The sequence below is a fragment of the Silene latifolia genome, chromosome 11 (assembly GCF_048544455.1).
Source record: "Silene latifolia isolate original U9 population chromosome 11, ASM4854445v1, whole genome shotgun sequence".
In the NCBI taxonomy this organism is placed as follows: Eukaryota; Viridiplantae; Streptophyta; class Magnoliopsida; order Caryophyllales; family Caryophyllaceae; genus Silene; species Silene latifolia.
The window spans coordinates 23391365-23410996 of record NC_133536.1 but is presented as its reverse complement, the minus strand read 5'-3'; positions in this window follow the sequence as shown (position 1 = coordinate 23410996).

Below are 19632 nucleotides of genomic sequence, written 5' to 3'. Positions count from 1 at the left end.
ATGCACTAAAGTTATTCATAATAACAAGTTGAACACAATGTCATTGAAGTTGCACACTGTAATACTACGGTTTTATGAGTCTCTGGGTACTCTATCGAGTAGGTCTTACTCTGTCGAGTAAGGGTGTGTTGCGTTCTAAAAATAGTTTCTGGCCTGTTGGGTACTCAATCGAGTAACCTTGATACTCGATCGAGTAAGGGGGCACTCGATCGAGTACCTCAGCTACTCGATCGAGTAGCCGGTTTACGGGGGATGGTTTGTCGGGTTTTGTTAATAATGCGATTAAGTATATAATTACTTCCGCCACTTTTCTTTAAACACTTTTATAACCTTATTGCTTTCAAAAGAGAAAACAAACTACGTTCTTCGCATCAATCGCATTTTTGGCAAATCCCGGAGCTTAAAAGGTCGGATTTTACCTTTCTTTATACCTTTGTGATCCTTGTGTCGAGGGTAAGATCTACGTACCGTTTTTATAGTATTTCGTTAAAGTTGGTGAAACCCTAATATTGGGATTTGGGGGTTTTGTTGTATTTCGTGATTGGTAGTGATTATATGTTTGTATGTTAGGAGGAGGATTCGTAGAAGATGCCTTTTGATATCAGCTGTGAGACCGTCTGATTGTGTTGCTTTCCGGGTAGGGTTTCCCTACTCAGTATTAGTCCCATAATGCATTGTTGGTGTTTTGTGATTGTTGAATATTATCGTATTCGTGATGTGACGGTTGTTGGTTTTGACTGCTGTTTAATGGTTGTGATTGTTTGTCTCTGGTTCTCGAGATGCGCTCTCGGCTGAGTGGAGTCACTTGCGGGAGTGGCTTCACGCCCTAGTTTCGCCCTTCGTGGAACCCGCCATGGGAGGGGATGTGCACATTAATGGGACAGGGTTATCGCTCGGTATGATGAGCGGGGATTTGGTGGGTACGGCTGCGGTCCCTTGATACGTGCATTTTATATAGTCTTATTAGCCTATTTTATGCACGTATTTCTATGCCTTTATCGTGGTTTATCGCTACGAAATGCCCCGAATATGCTACTTTGGGTTATTATGTCTTATTTGCAGGTATGGATCCGAAAGTAGTGAAATCAAGCCTTTTACCATCCTTTTAGCATGCATTTAGAGGAAGAGTAAATTTGGAGCGGGAATGAAGCTATTTTGAGATGCGCATTGGAGTAAGGAAGTTAGGCGAGCCAAGAGAGTGCTTCAATTTGCTAGTTCCTGCTTGTAAGAGCCATATCTCGGGTTCTACAACAGATATTCAGGTGATTCCAATTGGAGATGAAAGTTTGTCCTTTTAGCTTTCCAATGCCACCGGAATCACCCTGTTTGACCAAGTAACGAAGAAATGGCAGCCGTTTGAAGTTCAGTGCGCGAAGCAGGAATTACGCGCTGAGAAGTGCTCGATCGAGAACTATTTCTATTCGATCGAGAGCCCATTTGCTCGATCGAGAGCCACTTATTCTCGATCGAGTGGTTTAGGATAAATAAGTACTCGATCGACTATGTTTCCTTTCGATCGACCAGTTCCTTTTATGCCTTTGCTCGATCGAGTGATTTAGTTACTCGATCGAGAGGGCTATGCTGACGGGTTGGGCTTTTAAGCTCTAATTCCGTCATTAGGTTTAATCCTATTCCTATTTTCTTATAAATAGGAGTAAGGGTTGTCATTTGTAATCATCCAAGGATCATATACTCTCCCTTTTCTCCGGTTCGAATACTTTGCTACTCTTTCTCATTGTTACTTTTGTTCATTTTAGGATCTCTTTAATTCAAGTAATTCTTTCCTCCTTTCTCTCCTTTTAATGTTTATTATTCTTATTTCCTTTAAGTTTGTTTCCCTTATTTCCATGAGTAGCTAATTCCCCGTAGTATGTTAGGATTAGGGAAGCCGTGGTAGCAATGCTTTAATTGTATTAAATAGGTTAGACTTGCGATAGGAATTGTATTAGGCAATTTAATTGTTATCCGGTCGAATGAATGCATGCAGGAGACCATAAATTTTAGTTAACCCCGACCTAGATCGAAAGATTGGAAGGGAAGGCTTGCTTAATTACAATAGGGTATTGCAGTGAGGGCGAAAGTTAAGCTGTTTACGCTCTAGGGCGGTTTAAGGACCGAAAGGTGACGACCATAGCTCTTCTTATCAATAGTCTAATCGCCTTAATATTCCCGATAGTATAAGATCCGATAGCTGCCACGGTGGACCGACTCCTAGCATACTCCCTTCTCTCTTGCTGTTAATTTCTCTCATCTTTTTCCCTCGCTTTAGTCTCTGGTTAGTTAAATCAATTCAAAACCCCCAATTGTGACATTTAGACGGATAGAATAGACAAATAGATAGTACACCGCCTCCCTGTGGAGATCGACCCTACTTGCCGCCGACTTTGTTAGCGAGAACTTAGGTATTTATTTTTGGTACGAAACGACGTATCAAATTTTGGCGCCGTTGCAGGGGAGGCAATCTATTTATTTATTTGTTTAATTTTATTCTGTTTTTTTAGCCTCAAGGGATTTTTCCTTGAGGCCGTTTTAATCTTTTTCCTTGAGTGTCTTTGTTTTGATAGGCCTTACAGTACTACCTAGACAGTTCTAGGTGAAAGACAATCAAAGGGAAGGCTTGAGTACCTTTGACCCATCACCGATGTCCCATTATATGGAACGATCGGTGATCTCACGGGAGATGTGGTTCTCGCCGAGCACAATGCACTGTAGTTGTGCCGCCACATCCACCCTATCAATGGCCGCCGCAACAAGATCCTCCTGATATACAAGAAGAAGAGATTGCGGAGCTGAAATCCTTATTGCAGACACTTGCATCTCAATTGCAAGATCGTGACCGAGAGAGGCAAGATCATGATAGACGCACTTCTTCGAGACTTGAAAAGCTCGAATCGACATTGCTCGGTTAGCGGTACCGAGATACAAGAAGAAGAGGTTGCGAACCGAGGTCTTTAATGGAGATACTTGCGTCTCAAGTGCAGAATTATGATCGAGTGAGGCAAGAGAGTGATAGACGTGCGGATGCTCAAATCCTTGAGCTCGAGTCCGTAGTTGCTCGATTAGCGGCCCGAGATGCAAGAAGAAGAGGTATACCTTGTTGAGAGCGGTTTCTCCCCTGAGAAAACCGTGTTGCCCAATGATGAGGATGACTTCTATGACTCAGACGACGAGTTCCTATCATATTTCACTACCCCACGCGAAGATTTCAGCCCTATGCAGGAAGAATCACTCGATCGAGTGAAATTTCAGAAGGAAGCCCTCGATCGAGTAGTATTCTTACTCGATCGAGTGGAATGCAGGAGGATAGTTCTCGATCGAGTGATTTTGCTACTCGATCGAGTGAGTTGCGGAAGGAAGTTGGTCGATCGAGTGAGTATTTTGCTCGATCGACTGAGTTGGCCATTGGGAGCTTAACTCCGTCACTTGGGTTCATATTGGATGACGAATTTGACGATGATGAAGGTTACGGTGAACCTCCCTTATTCACAGCCGAGTCGGATACACTCGAAGCTGCGATCTACGGGATGGATTCCACTGAGGAGGTTGATGAAGAAGCAGCTGAGACGGTAATTACTCCTAGCACGGAAGAGGTAACAAATTCTTTTATCTATGATTCCGTCATTAAGAGTGATCAACCTGAGGTAGTAAACGGTAATTTTATTATTGTTTGTAAATTGCCTCGTCTTATTCACGCTTCCTCTTTCAGAGCTATACCCCCTCATATGTGGACGCACAAATTAACGATTTTTCACCGTCCTTATCATTATAAAATTGTTAATCTGAATTGGAGCCCTATATTATTGACAATTGCTCCCGCGCTCCTTTATCTTGTGGATAAATTTAGGAGCGCTCATAGGAAATTTGTTAGACTTAAATGTTTACATATTTTTATTTCCTATTTCTGTATTCCACTTTGGTGCTACTTACTCTTTTGTGTAGCACATGCGCAGCTTTTTGACAGGTTGCTGCGCGCTTTGAGCTGTTTTGATTGTGATTAATTAGAGAGGCTTGAAGAAAAGAAGGTCGAGCTGGGACCTGACTGAAGCTAGCGCTATCCGGGAGGCAACCCGGCGATTTTATTTTGCTTTTTATTTAATTTCAGTTGTAATAAATGGTTTTTTATACCATAGACTATCTCAGTTAAGCTTGCCTTTGTTAGTTGCGGCCTGTTTTATTGCGTTTTGCAGGAATTACAACGAGGATTACTCGATCGAGTAATTTTTCTACTCGATCGAGCACCTTTGCTGAGGGATTCATTCGATCGAGTAATTAATCCGCTCGATCGACCACCTGCAAAGTAAGAAACCACTCGATCGACCACAGCACCATTCGATCGAGCAGTTCTTGGATGCCCACTCACTCGATCGACCACTGTTGGACGGATATCGAGTGCTATTGACTTGGATTAGCTTCCTGAGACGGTTTTCCGGGCCCTTAGCAACCTCCCATTTCATGGTCGGTTTGGGGAGGTCCCTTTATTCGCGCATCTTGTAAGTTTTCCGCATTTTACTCTCTTTCTCCTCTAGTTTGCGTTTCCTTTCCATGTTTTGGTACAATGGGGGCATTGTACGGTTTGGTTTGGGGAGGTTATGCATCCATATCTGTGTCTGCATATTGTTTTTATTGCATTTCAGTAATCACGTTTAATTTTCTGTTTGCATTGTTATTTATTTCATAAAAATTCAAAAAATTCAATAAAAATTTGAAAAATTGTTAAAATTAAAAAAAAAATCATGTTTATTTTAGCATATAGGTTGAGTCGGAACGGTAGATTCCCATGATGAAATTGCTCTATATTTGTCTTTTTGCTTAAGCCTTGCATTGAATTAATTATCTTATTAGCTTTGTCTTATTGCATATCTACGAGTTAATGTTTAATTTAGCTGAACGAATAGACTTGACCTGATATTTTGGCAACCTACTTATAATTTCTAAGGATTAGAGCCTTATAAACTGGTGTCATTTATGACCAGTTTCATGTAGGATTGTGAGTAGTTACTCCTTGCATAACATGTATCGTCAATTTTGCACATATATGAAATTCAATTGCTTTTTGCCGTCATACATTCGGGTTAGTGGTTGGTGTCACATGCAGAGAGGTGCTTACATTCCCTTTCTTCCATTTTTACCCATTTAACTCCACATTAGCCAAATTTGCCAGTTGACCCTTTAGCTACATCCAAATTTAGCCTGCCTTGTCAAGCTAGTTTAGATTGTTGTTTTGCGGTATATATTTCATAGTATCAAATTTTGGCTTGTATTCTGTCAATTCGGAGTTGGTAATAATGAAGAAAAAGGAGGTTGATGAAAAAAAAGAATTGAAAAATGGAAAAAATCGGAAAAATCAGAAAAGAGAAAGAAAAGAGAAAGAAACCGAAAGAAAATAGAAAAAAAAATAGAAAAAGAAGAGAAAAATGAAAAAGATGTTGTTTGGTTGACGGTTTCTGCTCCTATGTTCTATCTTATATCACTTGAGGAGTATGTTTGGTTTGGTTTGGTGAGATTTTATGCCAAATGAAGGGCATGTGCTTATTCAATAATTGAGTTGGAATCGGATGATTGTCATATGGTTTTGTTTAGGTACTAGCTTGATCACCTATACCTCCACATTCCCGTAAATGTTTTGCCTTTTCTTACCCATTGCCTCACTTTACCATATTTTTGTAAGCCCTCGGCTGTGACAGGACCTTGTTTGGTTGGAATGTGTGTACGGTAGCTAGAATTGTCTATCATATTAGTTGCATGCATGTTTATGTGGGTCGTAGTCTAGGTGAGCGACTATTTTTCCTTCTCTCTTACATTCATATGCTTACCCTTTGCTTCATGAGAGAAGAGTGACCCGCGAGAGTCCATTATTTAAGGTCTTGCAAGGTCGACGGTTCAGCTTTATTATAAACATCCTATAACTCGTTTGCATTTGACTGTTTAGCTATAAGTGTTAGTTTGCTTGCATTAAATTGGCTTAAGTGGGCATTTGTAGCTAGCTCTGAGTTATCTTTTTCCGTTCCTTTAGTTGCATTTTAGTTTACTCGGGGACGAGTAAAGGTTTGGTTTGGGGAGATTTGATACGTGCATTTTATATAGTCTTATTAGCCTATTTTATGCACGTATTTCTATGCCTTTATCGTGGTTTATCGCTACGAAATGCCCCGAATATGCTACTTTGGGTTATTATGTCTTATTTGCAGGTATGGATCCGAAAGTAGTGAAATCAAGCCTTTTACCATCCTTTTAGCATGCATTTAGAGGAAGAGTAAATTTGGAGCGGGAATGAAGCTATTTTGAGATGCGCATTGGAGTAAGGAAGTTAGGCGAGCCAAGAGAGTGCTTCAATTTGCTAGTTCCTGCTTGTAAGAGCCATATCTCGGGTTCTACAACAGATATTCAGGTGATTCCAATTGGAGATGAAAGTTTGTCCTTTTAGCTTTCCAATGCCACCGGAATCACCCTGTTTGACCAAGTAACGAAGAAATGGCAGCCGTTTGAAGTTCAGTGCGCGAAGCAGGAATTACGCGCTGAGAAGTGCTCGATCGAGAACTATTTCTATTCGATCGAGAGCCCATTTGCTCGATCGAGAGCCACTTATTCTCGATCGAGTGGTTTAGGATAAATAAGTACTCGATCGACTATGTTTCCTTTCGATCGACCAGTTCCTTTTATGCCTTTGCTCGATCGAGTGATTTAGTTACTCGATCGAGAGGGCTATGCTGACGGGTTGGGCTTTTAAGCTCTAATTCCGTCATTAGGTTTAATCCTATTCCTATTTTCTTATAAATAGGAGTAAGGGTTGTCATTTGTAATCATCCAAGGATCATATACTCTCCCTTTCTCTCTGGTTCGAATACTTTGCTACTCTTTCTACTGTTACTTTTGTTCATTTTCCGGATCTCTTTAATTCAGTAATTCTTTCCTCCTTTCTCTCCTTTTAATGTTTATTATTCTTATTTCCTTTAAGTTTGTTTCCCTTATTTCCATGAGTAGCTAATTCCCCGTAGTATGTTAGGATTAGGGAAGCCGTGGTAGCAATGCTTTAATTGTATTAAATAGGTTAGACTTGCGATAGGAATTGTATTAGGCAATTTAATTGTTATCCGGTCGAATGAATGCATGCAGGAGACCATAAATTTTAGTTAACCCCGACCTAGATCGAAAGATTGGAAGGGAAGGCTTGCTTAATTACAATAGGGTATTGCAGTGAGGGCGAAAGTTAAGCTGTTTACGCTCTAGGGCGGTTTAAGGACCGAAAGGTGACGACCATAGCTCTTCTTATCAATAGTCTAATCGCCTTAATATTCCCGATAGTATAAGATCTGATAGCTGCCACGGTGGACCGACTCCTAGCATACTCCCTTCTCTCTTGCTGTTAATTTCTCTCATCTTTTTCCCTCGCTTTAGTCTCTGGTTAGTTAAATCAATTCAAAACCCCCAATTGTGACATTTAGACGGATAGAATAGACAAATAGATAGTACACCGCCTCCCTGTGGAGATCGACCCTACTTGCCGCTGACTTCTGTTAGCAGTAACTTAGGTATTTATTTTTGGTACGAAACGACAGTATCATCCCTCACTGGCAGGGCTGGTCCAGTGGACAGTCGGTGACGGAGATTGATTGGAGTGGGTGTGATTATGTGTGTGACCGTTTGAGCTGCTTGTTTACTGTGTTGTTGGTTATATAAATTGTGTGATTAGTACTAACCCCGTTTAATGTATTAAAAACTGTGGTGATCCATTCGGGGATGGTGAGCAGTTATTGAGCAGGTATGAGTCGAGTTACATGGGATAGCTGGGATGTGCTACCGTCTGATGATAGAAGTCTTCCGCTGTAGCATTAGTAGTTTAATAAACATTTATTTAGCTGATTAGACAGTTGGTTTGAGAACTTGTATTCGTATTTTGGTATTTGGTTTTGGATTGTAACCTTTCAGTAAAGTTATACTATTTAAATGTTGTTTCGTTATTGTCTGATGATTATCATTGCCTTGAGTAACCGAGATGGTAGCATCCTTATACCTGAGTGGTCCTGGTAAGGCACTTGGAGTATGGGGGTGTTACAAAATGGTATCAGAGCGACGATCCTGAAACCTGTAACCAATGAATCTAATGAACATAGGGAGTCAATTAAAATGAACCCGGGGTAAAGGTTGTAGGAGCTAATGCAAAGGCTTGGGAGACGTCCTAAAGTCGCGAACTCGCCCTACAATTTTGAACCGGTCACATGGGGGATATATGTCAAGGTCGTATGTGATGTTTGTTAGTTTGTATGTGAATGTGATGATGTATGTTGTAATTGTTGGATGTTTGGAGTAGAAGGTTGAGATTGTGAATGAAAGGTTGGTAAAATATATAGAACTGTTGCTTGAACAAGAAGCATGTTGGATGTTTACTATGTGGCGTTTGATAATATGATATAGCTGTTTTGTTGATCATATGAAGAGTTGGTAGAATTGCATCTTAACTATATTATAATGTTGAGTTTATAAAGTTGCATAGTATGTTAGGATATGTGAGATAACATGCGTGTAGTATATACGAGTCAGCATGACTCGATCGAGTAAGGGGGTACTCGATCGAGTAGGAGAGGTACTCGGTCGTGTGGGTCTGACTCGATCGAGTGGGTATTTGACGTTTTTACAACCAGAATCGTGTTTTTGGGCACTCGATCGAGTACATGGGGCACTCGATCGAGTAGGGGGTCACTCGATCGAGTAGCTATACTACTCGGTCGAGTATGTTAGAGATAAGAATGTCTGTTTTGGGTCTGATGTCGGGGCACTCGATCGAGTATGGTGGGCACTCGATCGAGTAGGTTTAGGCACTCGATCGAGTGTGTTCTGGGCAGTCTGCTTTTGTGTTTTGAGGTTTTAGTGCGTATGTTTATATCTACCCTTTCTTATATAGTTTCAAGATGCCGCCCAAGAGAAATGCTTTCTATGCGAGAGCTGAGAGCATGAACATAGATGATATCGTTAAGATGTTGGAGCATCAGGATGCTCTTACGAAGGCCTTAGTGAAAGTGGGAAAGGATAAGGAGGTTGATCACTCTAAGATCAGCCTTTATATAGCGAGGTTTAACCCAAAAGAGTACAAGGGAACCGGGGAACCAAACCTTCTTGACAACTGGCATCGTGAGATAGAGAACATACTAGACCTGGTTCACTGTCCAGATGAGATGAGAGTAGAACAAGCTGCGTTCTACCCGAGGGGAAGCGGTGGCGAGTGGTGGGATAAGGTGAAGGTGAATGCTAGGGAGATGTATGCGAACCAGGGCTTACTTGCTATACCTTGGGAAGAGTTTCGGAGGGCTATGAGGAAAGAGTTTGTACCTGAGCATGTGAGGAGTAAGCTGGGAGAGGAGTTTGATGGGTTTAAGATGACATCTGACATGTCTGTGGCTGAGTACTACAAGCAGTTTAATGAGAAGTCTAGGTATGCTGAGGACATGGGTTTGAGTGAGGAGAACCTCGGCGCCGAGGTTTGAGAGGGGTTGACCCCTAAGATCATGGATAAGCTACCCGTGGGAGTCCTTACCGATGTTAAGGAAGCTTATGAGAGGGTTGGGAGAGCTGAGAGGTTGGTGGAGATGGCTCGGGAGAGAGTGGGTGTTGAGAAAAGAAAGGCCGAGAGTGAGGGTGGTGGCCAATCTAGTCACAAGAAAGGCAACCACAATCAAGCTAGAGGGTTTTCTTCCGGGTCGGGTTGATCTTTGGGGCTTCCTTTGGGCGTGGCCGTATGAGTAGTAGTGGTAGTTACGGGATGACCTGCTATGGCTGTGGCGGTGTAGGCCACAAGAGACATGAGTGCACGAGTATGCCTGGAGCTTTTCAGAGATCGGCTCGGGGAGCTATTCTCGGGGACCCGCACGAGTTATGCGAGCAATAGACCGTCTGCGTCATGGTCTAACCGGGGAAGTCAGAGCTATCAGGGTGGAGGTAACCGTAATGGCGGTAATTCTTATCAAAAACCAGCTACGAACAACAACAACAATCAGGGGTCGGGTGCTAAGCCGACTACATCACCAAGATCTTGTCAGGAGGTGGGAGAAGACCGATGGAAAGTTGTTCATGATGGACAAGAAAGCGGTGAGGATGATGCACATGTTGTCACTGGTACTTTTCTTGTTAACGGTATTCATACCTTTGTTTTGTTTGATTCGGGGGCGTCTCAGTCGTTTGTATCTTCGAGTCATGTCAAACGGTTGGGTTTGAGGGTATATGAGTTTGTAAGTGAGAAAGTTTTTATACCTTCGGGTGAGTCTGTATCATGTGGGAGGTTATATAGAGATGTGTCTATGATAGTTGGGCAAGTTGATCTACCTGTAGACTTGCTAGAGTTTCCTTTTGATGGTTTTGAGATGATAGTCGGGATGGATTGGTTGGGAAAGTATAAAGCTAAGATAGACTGTCATCAAAAGAAAGTGTCTTTGAGATGTCCTAAGGGTGTTAGTGTGTCTTATCGTGGGTTTGTGGTCAAACCCAAAGTTAAGTTGATTGCAGCTGTCACCTTGAAGTCTTATCTGAGGAAGGGATGCCCTTTGATCTTGTGCCATGTGAGAGATGACCGGATAGAGAGTCCGACAGTTGATCAGATACCAGTGGTGGATGAGTTTGCAGATGTCTTTCCAGAGGAGATTTCGGGGTTACCACCGAAGAGGGATATAGATTTCACAGTTGAGTTGAAACGGGGGACGGGGCCAATCTCTAAGGCACCGTACCGGATGGGTCCAAAGGAGATGGAGGAGCTCAGGAAACAGTTAGATGATCTAATAGAGAAGGGATACATTAGATCTAGTGTATCGCCGTGGGGAGCACCAGTTCTTTTTGTGAAGAAGAAAGATGGGAGTTTGAGGTTGTGCATAGACTACAGAGAGCTGAACCGAGTGACGGTGAAGAACAAGTATCCTTTGCCAAGGATAGATGACCTGTTTGATCAGTTGAGTGGTGCATCAGTCTTTTCCAAGATTGATTTGAGGTCGGGGTACCATCAGGTGAAGATTAGAGAGGTGGACATACCAAAGACAGCTTTCACGTCGAGGTATGGCCATTATGAGTATGTGGTGATGTCGTTTGGGTTATCTAATGCACCGGCTGTGTTTTTGGATTTGATGAACAGAATCTTCAGACAGTTTTTGGACAAGTTTGTGGTGGTGTTTATCGATGACATCTTAGTCTACTCCAAGACTAAGGAGGAGCATGAGGAGCATCTGAGGATTGTGTTGCAGACTTTGAGGGAGCACGAGTTATATGCTAAGCTGTCCAAGTGTGAGTTCTGGTTAGAGAAAGTTGCTTTTCTGGGGCATGTGATCTCTAAGGAAGGAGTAACTGTGGATCCGGCAAAGATTGAGGCAGTAACAAAGTGGGAAGCACCAAAGAATGTTGCTGAGATCAGGAGTTTCTTGGGTTTAGCTGGATACTACAGACGGTTCGTGAAAGATTTCTCCAAGATAGCTAGACCTATGTCAGCTTTGATGAGAAAAGAGAACAGGTTTCGTTGGGATGAGAGTTGTGAGACGGCGTTCCAAACATTAAAGAAGCGTTTGACCACAACTCCTATCGCATTGCCTGAAGGTATCGAGAACTTTGAGGTTTATACAGATGCCTCAAAGAATGGGTTGGGATGTGTGTTGATGCAGAATGGTAAAGTGATTGCCTATGCTTCTAGGCAATTGTAGCCTTATGAGGAGAACTATCCTACACATGATCTGGAGTTGGGTGCAGTGGTGTTTGCTCTCAAGATTTGGAGACATTACCTTTATGGGGCGACCTTTAAGGTATTTTCGGATCACAAGAGTCTCAAGTACATCTTCACTCAAAAGGAGTTGAACATGAGACAGAGGAGGTGGATGAAGTTGATTGGCGATTATGACATGGATATTATCTACCATGAAGGGAAAGTCAATGTTGTTACAGATGCTTTGAGTAGGAAGAGTGTGCATTCTTTGTGTACACCTCTATCTTTGATGAGGTTGAGAGATGAGGTGGGGAAGTTTGGGATACATATGATGCAGAGAGGGGATGCTGTGGGAGATTTGACAGTACAGCCTGATCTTTATGATGATATTCGAGGTAAACAGGCGTTGGATCCTAAGATGGTTGAGTGGAGAGCTGGAGTAGAGAAAGTGACAGTCTCTCGGTTCTCTATTCATACAGATGGTAGTTTGAGGTTTGATGGTAGGTGGTGTGTCCCTAATGATGAGGAGCTGAAAAAGACAATCATGACAGAGGCACATTGTACACCATATTCAGTACATCCAGGTGGTGACAAGCTGTACAAGGATTTAAAGAACACGTTTTGGTGGCCTGGGATGAAAAAAGAAACAGCTGAGTTTGTGGCCCGTTGTGTGATATGCCAGAGAGTTAAAGGGGAACAGCGACGACCACAAGGTAAGATTCAGTCTTTAGAGGTACCTGAGTGGAAGTTTGGGTTTGCCAAAGAGTCAACAGGGTAACAACATGATATGGGTAATAGTGGATCGACTGACCAAGTCAGCTCACTTTGTGCCAATGAAAGATACATGGACTAAAGCACAATTAGCTATGGCTTATCGGAAGAATGTGCTTAAGTTACATGGAGTCCCTAAGGACATAGTGTCTGACAGAGATGCGAGATTTATCTCAAGGTTTTGGAAAGAGTTGCAGGAATCTTTGGGAACAACTTTGAAGATGAGTACAACATTTCATCCTGCGACAGACGGTCAGACTGAGAGAGCGATCAAGACTCTTGAGGATATGTTACGAGCTTGTGTGATGGACTTTGGTGGTAGCTGGGAACAGAGGTTGGATTTGATAGAGTTTTCTTACAACAACAGCTATCACACTAGTATTGGCATGGCACCGTTTGAGGCTTTATATGGGAGGAGATGTAGGAGTCCGATTTGTTGGGACGACAAGATCTTTGAGGCAAGATGGTTCTAGGACCAGAGATGGTACATGAGATGGTTGAACAGATTAAGATGATCAGGGAACGGATGAGAGCAGCTCAGGATAGACAAAAGAGTTATGCAGATCTACATCGCCGGGATATAGAGTTTGAGGTTGGGGATAAGGTTCTTCTGAAGGTGTCTCCTATGCGTGGGGTTATGAGATTTGGGAAGAAAGGCAAGCTGAGTCAGAAGTTCATCGGGCCTTATGAGATCTTAGAGCGGGTTGGAGAGGTTGCATATCGTCTGGTTTTACCAGCTGCGTTAGAGAGAATGCATAATGTGTTCCATGTATCTCAGCTGCGGAAGTATGTGAGTGACCCGTCACATGTGTTAGAGGCAGAGAGCTTAGAGCTAGATGAGTCTTTATCATATCTTGAGGTACCTAAGCAGATCCTTGACCGGAAGGTTAGGAAAACTAGGAGTGGTGAGACAGTTTTGCTTAAGATCCTTTGGTCTAACCACGAGACTGCGGAAGCTACATGGGAGGCAGAGGAGGCCATGAGAGAGCGTTACCCTTTCCTTTTTGATCAGGTATGTATGGTTACGGGGACGTAACCTTGTTTCTTTTAGGAGTGTAGGAGATGATCGCGAAGAGTTTTTAAGAGTTTTTATACCCTTTTTGTGTTGTGTCGGTATGTTTGTTGTGGTTGAGTCGGGTTGAGTATGGGTTGGTAACATGTTTTATGTTGAGTTTTGTTTTGGTTGTTGAGTCGGGAGTGTTGTAGTGTGTGTCTTTGTTTTGTTGTGGTTTGAACTTCGGGGACTAAGTTCTTTTTAAGGAGGGAAGACTGTAATACTACGGTTTTATGAGTCTCTGGGTACTCTATCGAGTAGGCCTTACTCTGTCGAGTAAGGGTGTGTTGCGTTCTAAAAATAGTTTCTGACCTGTTGGGTACTCAATCGAGTAACCTTGATACTCGATCGAGTAAGGGGGCACTCGATCGAGTAGCCGGTTTACGGGGGATGGTTTCTCGGGTTTTGTTAATAATGCGATTAAGTATATAATTACTTCCGCCACTTTTCTTTAAACACTTTTATAACCTTATTGCTTTCAAAAGAGAAAACAAACTACGTTCTTCGCATCAATCGCATTGTTGGCAAATCCTGAAGCTTGGAAGGTCGGATTTTACCTTTCTTTATACCTTTGTGATCCTTGCGTCGAGGGTAAGATCTACGTACCGTTTTTATAGTATTTCGTTAAAGTTGGTTAAACCCTAATATTGGGATATGGGGGTTTTGTTGTATTTCGGGATTGGTAGTGATTATATGTTTGTATGTTAGGAGAAGGATTCGTAGAAGAAGCCTTTTGATATCAGCTGTGAGACCGTCTGATTGTGTTGCTTTCCAAGTAGGGTTTCCCTACTCAGTATTAGTCCCATAATGCATTGTTGGTGTTTTGTGATTGTTAAATATTATCGTATTCGTATTGTGACGGTTGTTGGTTTTGATTGCTGTTTAATGGTTGTGATTGTTTGTCTCTGGTTCTCGAGATGCGTTCTCGGCTGAGTGGAGTCACTTGCGGAAGTGGCTTCACGCCCTAGTTTCGCCCTCCGTGGAACCCGCCACGGGAGGGGATGTGCACATTAATGGGACAGGGTTATCGCTCGGTATTGATGCGTGTCCTAAATATGAGGTTTTACACCCTATTTCACACGCATTTCAGAGCTCAATTATGTAGTTTATGCTACTATTTTCCCTATTTCCGTCTACTTTCATGTTTTTTGTATAATATTGCAGAAATGTGAAGAATCCAGCGGAAATCGAGCCGAATCCGTCCCTAAGTACTTAGCATTGCATTTGACATGGGGTAGTGACTCGGGAAGCGAACTTGGTGCGCATTTCAAGGCCTGAAAGATATATTTGCGAGAGTTTTAGAAGCGGATTACCAGCTACAGTGGTCTATAGACTGACCTACATGGTCTATAGACTGCCAGAATGCTTCTCGACATTGCAGGCTGCTTCAGATGGCTATATCTCGAGTTCTAGAGCAGATAATCGAGTGATTCCAAATTGAGGTGAAAGCTTATCCTCTTAGCTTTCCAACGCCGCGTAGAACGCCTGATTTGACCAAGTAACGAAGAAATGGCAGCTGTTTTAAGATTGGTGCGTGCTGCAGGAATCGTCAGAATGCAATTCTGTACAGCGCATGTGGTCGATCGACTGGCCTCAGTGGTCGATCGACCACTCCACGAGCTGATGTGCAATTTAAAAGACGTGAGACCGAAGCCCAATTGTAATTAGGTTTAGGAATAGGTTATGTTATTTTTCTATTTAACGTAACTTTACCTGCTGCTTGATACATCTATCATTCATTAGCTTAGTTTAATTCAGTTCCTATAATACATTAGTGATTCGTAGTTAGAATTCTCAACAAAGTTCTCATCTTACTTTCGGATTCATTGCTTATTCCTTTGCTTCGGTAACTCTATTCCTTAATTTCAGTTTACTTTTATTTCCCCCGTAGTTTAGTTCTTGCTAGTTTAGTTTTCCCAAAGCCAATTTATCGTTTCATGTTGATTATTTGTTTAGTTAATTCAATTATGAGTTCATTTGCTTTAGTTGTTAATTTTACTGTTATTATTATCGTTAGTATGTCTAGCTAAATACCCTTTTGCTAAGATGTAGGGGATCTATGGCGTAGATGGCATTAGAATAGGTGTCCCCGAATTAGGGCATGGTCGATCGACTGGCTTAACTAGTCGATCGACTAAGCCGTGTGGTCGGTCGACTGAAGTAGTTGGTCGATCGACCAGACCGTGTTTGATTAGCATTTGTTTGATTCGTTAAGTGCAATATTTAACAATGAGACCGAGAGGAGACTTGTTAGATGCTTAGTTTTGACCAACCCGTAGATCGAAAGATAGGGAAGGGCATTAATTAACGAGTTGAGACGACTAAATTGCTGAGATCGAGAGATAATGTAATTTAGGCTTTCGGAATCACTAATCGGGGCGAGAGCTAGCATTAGTGAGACCTAGAGACTAGTAGCATAGGCCGAAAGGAGCTACTAGTTAACTTGGACCGAGAGGACTTGTTTTACCCATCCTACACGACTGTATTTCGGACTTACCTAGGATTGTGTGCCATCGCAGCTATAGTGAACCGACCGTCTTAGCATTTCTTTTATCATTGCTTGCATCCCTCATTACTTTTATTTGCTTATTTAATTTATGTTATTAGACTTAGATTCATTTCAAATCAAACCCCCCAGTAATTCATAGACTAAAATAAAGACAATTAGAACTCCCTACCTCCCTGCGAATCGACCCTTACTACCGCTTGCTAGTTGTAGTTTGGAAATTATAAATATTATTTTTGGTACTCACTTCGACAGGTATCAAATTTTGGCGCCGTTGCCGGGGAGGCAGCGCTAGTTTTAGTTGTTCTTAATTTTAGTCTTTCTTTCTTTAGTCTCAGGGAACTTCGATTCCTTGAGACCGTTCTCATGTCGTTCCTTCTGAGTTTTTCGCAGGAAGAGAATGAAATCTTTGGTGCTTATTTAGCTAGACTTTGGGAGTTTATTGAGCCCAGACGAGATGCCTTTTCTGATCTCCAAATATGCTGCACTATTTTCCGGCATATGAATGACCCTACGCGAGCATACCTCGAGTCTATAGGTAAGTGGGATTTCGAAGGAATCCCCGTAATTGAGGTATTATAATTCTTTAATTGGTTTGCTACTGAATCTCTTAAACCTACTTTTTCTCTTCATGTTGACTCAGATGAGGGGGTGGGTGAGACCTTAGAAACCGATCTAGGAAATGCTGATGGAGACATAGAGGAGACCATTAGCGTGGTTGACAATCCTTTTTATGAGGATAGTTTAGAACCCCTTTATGATTCTTGCACTGATAGTGAGGTCGATTTGGAGGATCTCTTTGAGAATCTCCAACTTGACGAGTCTAGCGATAAGGAGAGCGAGGAGGAAAATTTTGACAGTCTTGAGGTTAATTGGGATGTGTATGACGATATTATATATGAACCTATTATAGAGGACCCGATTGACCCATTTGACTTTACCGCCCCATGCATTTGGGACGATTATCCACCTTCTCCCTTAGTTGACCAGACTCATCCACCTCACAGTTCATACCCGTCTGAGCATCTTAATTCTACTCGCGTTATTTTTGAGTCAATAGCTCCTGAGCTCTCTAATTTTCCACCTGCGGATAATTTGAGCTTTTATATTCCGCCCTTAGCTGTAGGGAAGAATTATTTTGTGGATGATTTTAGGAGCTGCCATAGGAAATTTGTTAGGCTTAAATGTTTTTACATTTTGATTTCCTATGTTATTTCTATCTTATGGTGCTACTTACAGTTTTGTGTAGCACATGCGAAGATGTATGATAGGTTGCTGAGAGCCTTGAGTTGTTTTGATTGGGCTCCATTACAGTAAGCTGCTGAAGGAAAAAAAAAAGGTCGAGCGGGACCGGTCTGAAACCAGCGCTAGCCGGGAGGCAACCCGGATGTGTTTTGTTTTTGTTTTGAATAAAACTTCATAGTTGTTTAGAAATAAAAACTCTTAGTGTGTGCTTAGTTTAATTTCCGTCTTTAGACTGTTACTTTGGGTTTTGCGCAATTTTGGGCGCGCTATTATGTGTATTTGCAGGTTTATAGACCATGTTGGCTCAATTTATTGAGCTAATTAGAAGAAAATCAGAACTTACAGCAGGTTTTCCAGTCGATCGACTGCCTCCTATGGTCGATCGACTGAGCTGCGAATTCCAGGAGCTTCTGTTCCTGTTCACTCTGGTCGATCGACTGGGTGATGTGGTCGATCGACCATGTTCGCTGTTGTACCTGTTTTCGATCATTCCCCTGCTGTGTTTGGTCGATTTGCGGAGTTGAGGGAGTCTTTTCTCCACCTTATTCTCCGACTCGTTTCTGTTTTCTTCCGTTTCTTTATATTACACATAATTTTGCGTTTAATGAATTGTTTTCTCGGATAATGCGCGGTACTTTTGTTTGTCTTTTCAAGTACCTATGGTAGCACTACTGGCTACTGAAACCTCCTAGCTCACGCTGGTTTGGGGAGGTTTCCTTTTGCTGCGCTTAAAGTCTTGTGAGTTTCCGAGTCCTTACTTCATGTCTTATTTAATTAATTTAACGCAAATTCCCGTTTCCCTTTTTATTTCATTATATGATTTTGCACAATGGGGACATTGTGTGATTTGGTTTGGGGAAGGGTTTTGCGTTGCATTCATTCTGTTTTGCATTCACGTTTAGTTTTTGTCTTGTATTGTTTATTTCATTTCCTATATATATACAAAAAATTGAAAAAAATTGAAAAATTTCAAAAATTCAAAAAAAAATGCACGTTTATTTTAGCATATAGGTCGAGTCGGAACGGTAGTATATCAATGATGACATTGCATTTGCAGCTGTTTTATGCCTAAGCCTTGCTAATTGACATGTTATTAGTAGAATCAATATGCATAGTTTACGAGTTTTCGTTAATTATTTGCTGAACTTGAAACTTGACTTAGATTTTTGGCAAACTACATCATTTTCTGAGATTTAGAGCCTATAACTGGTGTCATTTGTGACCGGTTTCATGTAGGATTGTGAGTAGTTACTCCTTGCATATCATGTATCATTAATTTGCACATTTATGAAATTCAATTGCTTTTTGCCTGCATACATTCGGGTTAGTGGTTGGTGTCACATGCAGGGAGGTGCTTACAATTTCCCCTTTATTTCATTTTACCCATTGAACTCCACATTAGCCAAATTTGCCTGTTGACCCTTAGCCACATCCAAATTTAGCCTGCCTAGTCAAGCTAGTATAATGTATGCTTTTGCGGTATATAATTTATTGTGCCAAGTTTGGTCTGTATTGCATTATTTGGAGTTGGTAGGAAAGAAAGAAGGAGGATGAAAAAAAAAGAATTGAAAAATGAAAAAAAAAAAACGTGAAAAAGAAAGAAAAGAGAAAAAAAAAGAAGTTCAAAAAATTCAAAAAAAAGAGAAAAATGATGAAAGAAAGAAACCGTGAAAGGAAAAGATGTTGTTTGTAGACGGTTTCACTCCTATGCTTTATTTACATTTATTGAGGAGTATTTTCAGTTCGATTTGGTGAGTTTTGTGCCAAACGAAGGGCGCATGTGCTTAATCCTATAAGTGAGTTGGAGATGGATGTTGTCATATGGTTTTGTTTAGGTACTAGCTTGATCACCTATACCTCCACATTCCAATAAATGTTTTGCCTTTTCTTACCCATTGCCTCACTTTACCATATTTTTGTAAGCCCTCGGCTGTGACAGAACCTTGTTTGGTTGGAATGTATGTACGGTAGTTAGAATTGTCTATCATATTAGTTGCATGCATGATTATGTGGGTCGTAGTCTAGGTGAGCGGCTATTTCTCTTCTTCTCTTACACATATATGCTTACCCTTTGCTTCATGAGAGAAGAGTGACCCGTGAGAGTCCAATTTTAAAGGTCTTGCAAGGTTGACGGTTCAGCAGTTTTTAACGACTATATAACTCGTTTGCATGATTCATATTGCTAATTGATTGTTAGTTCTAGCATTAAACTGGTTTAGGCTTTACATTTTGCATTTCGCTATGAGATTGAACTCGTTCCAATTAAGTTTTAGAATCGAGTCTAGTTCTTGCTTGGGGACAAGCAAGGGTTTGGTTTGGGGAAGTTTGATGCGTGTCCTAAATATGATGTTTTACACCCTATTTCACACGCATTTCAGAGCTCAATTA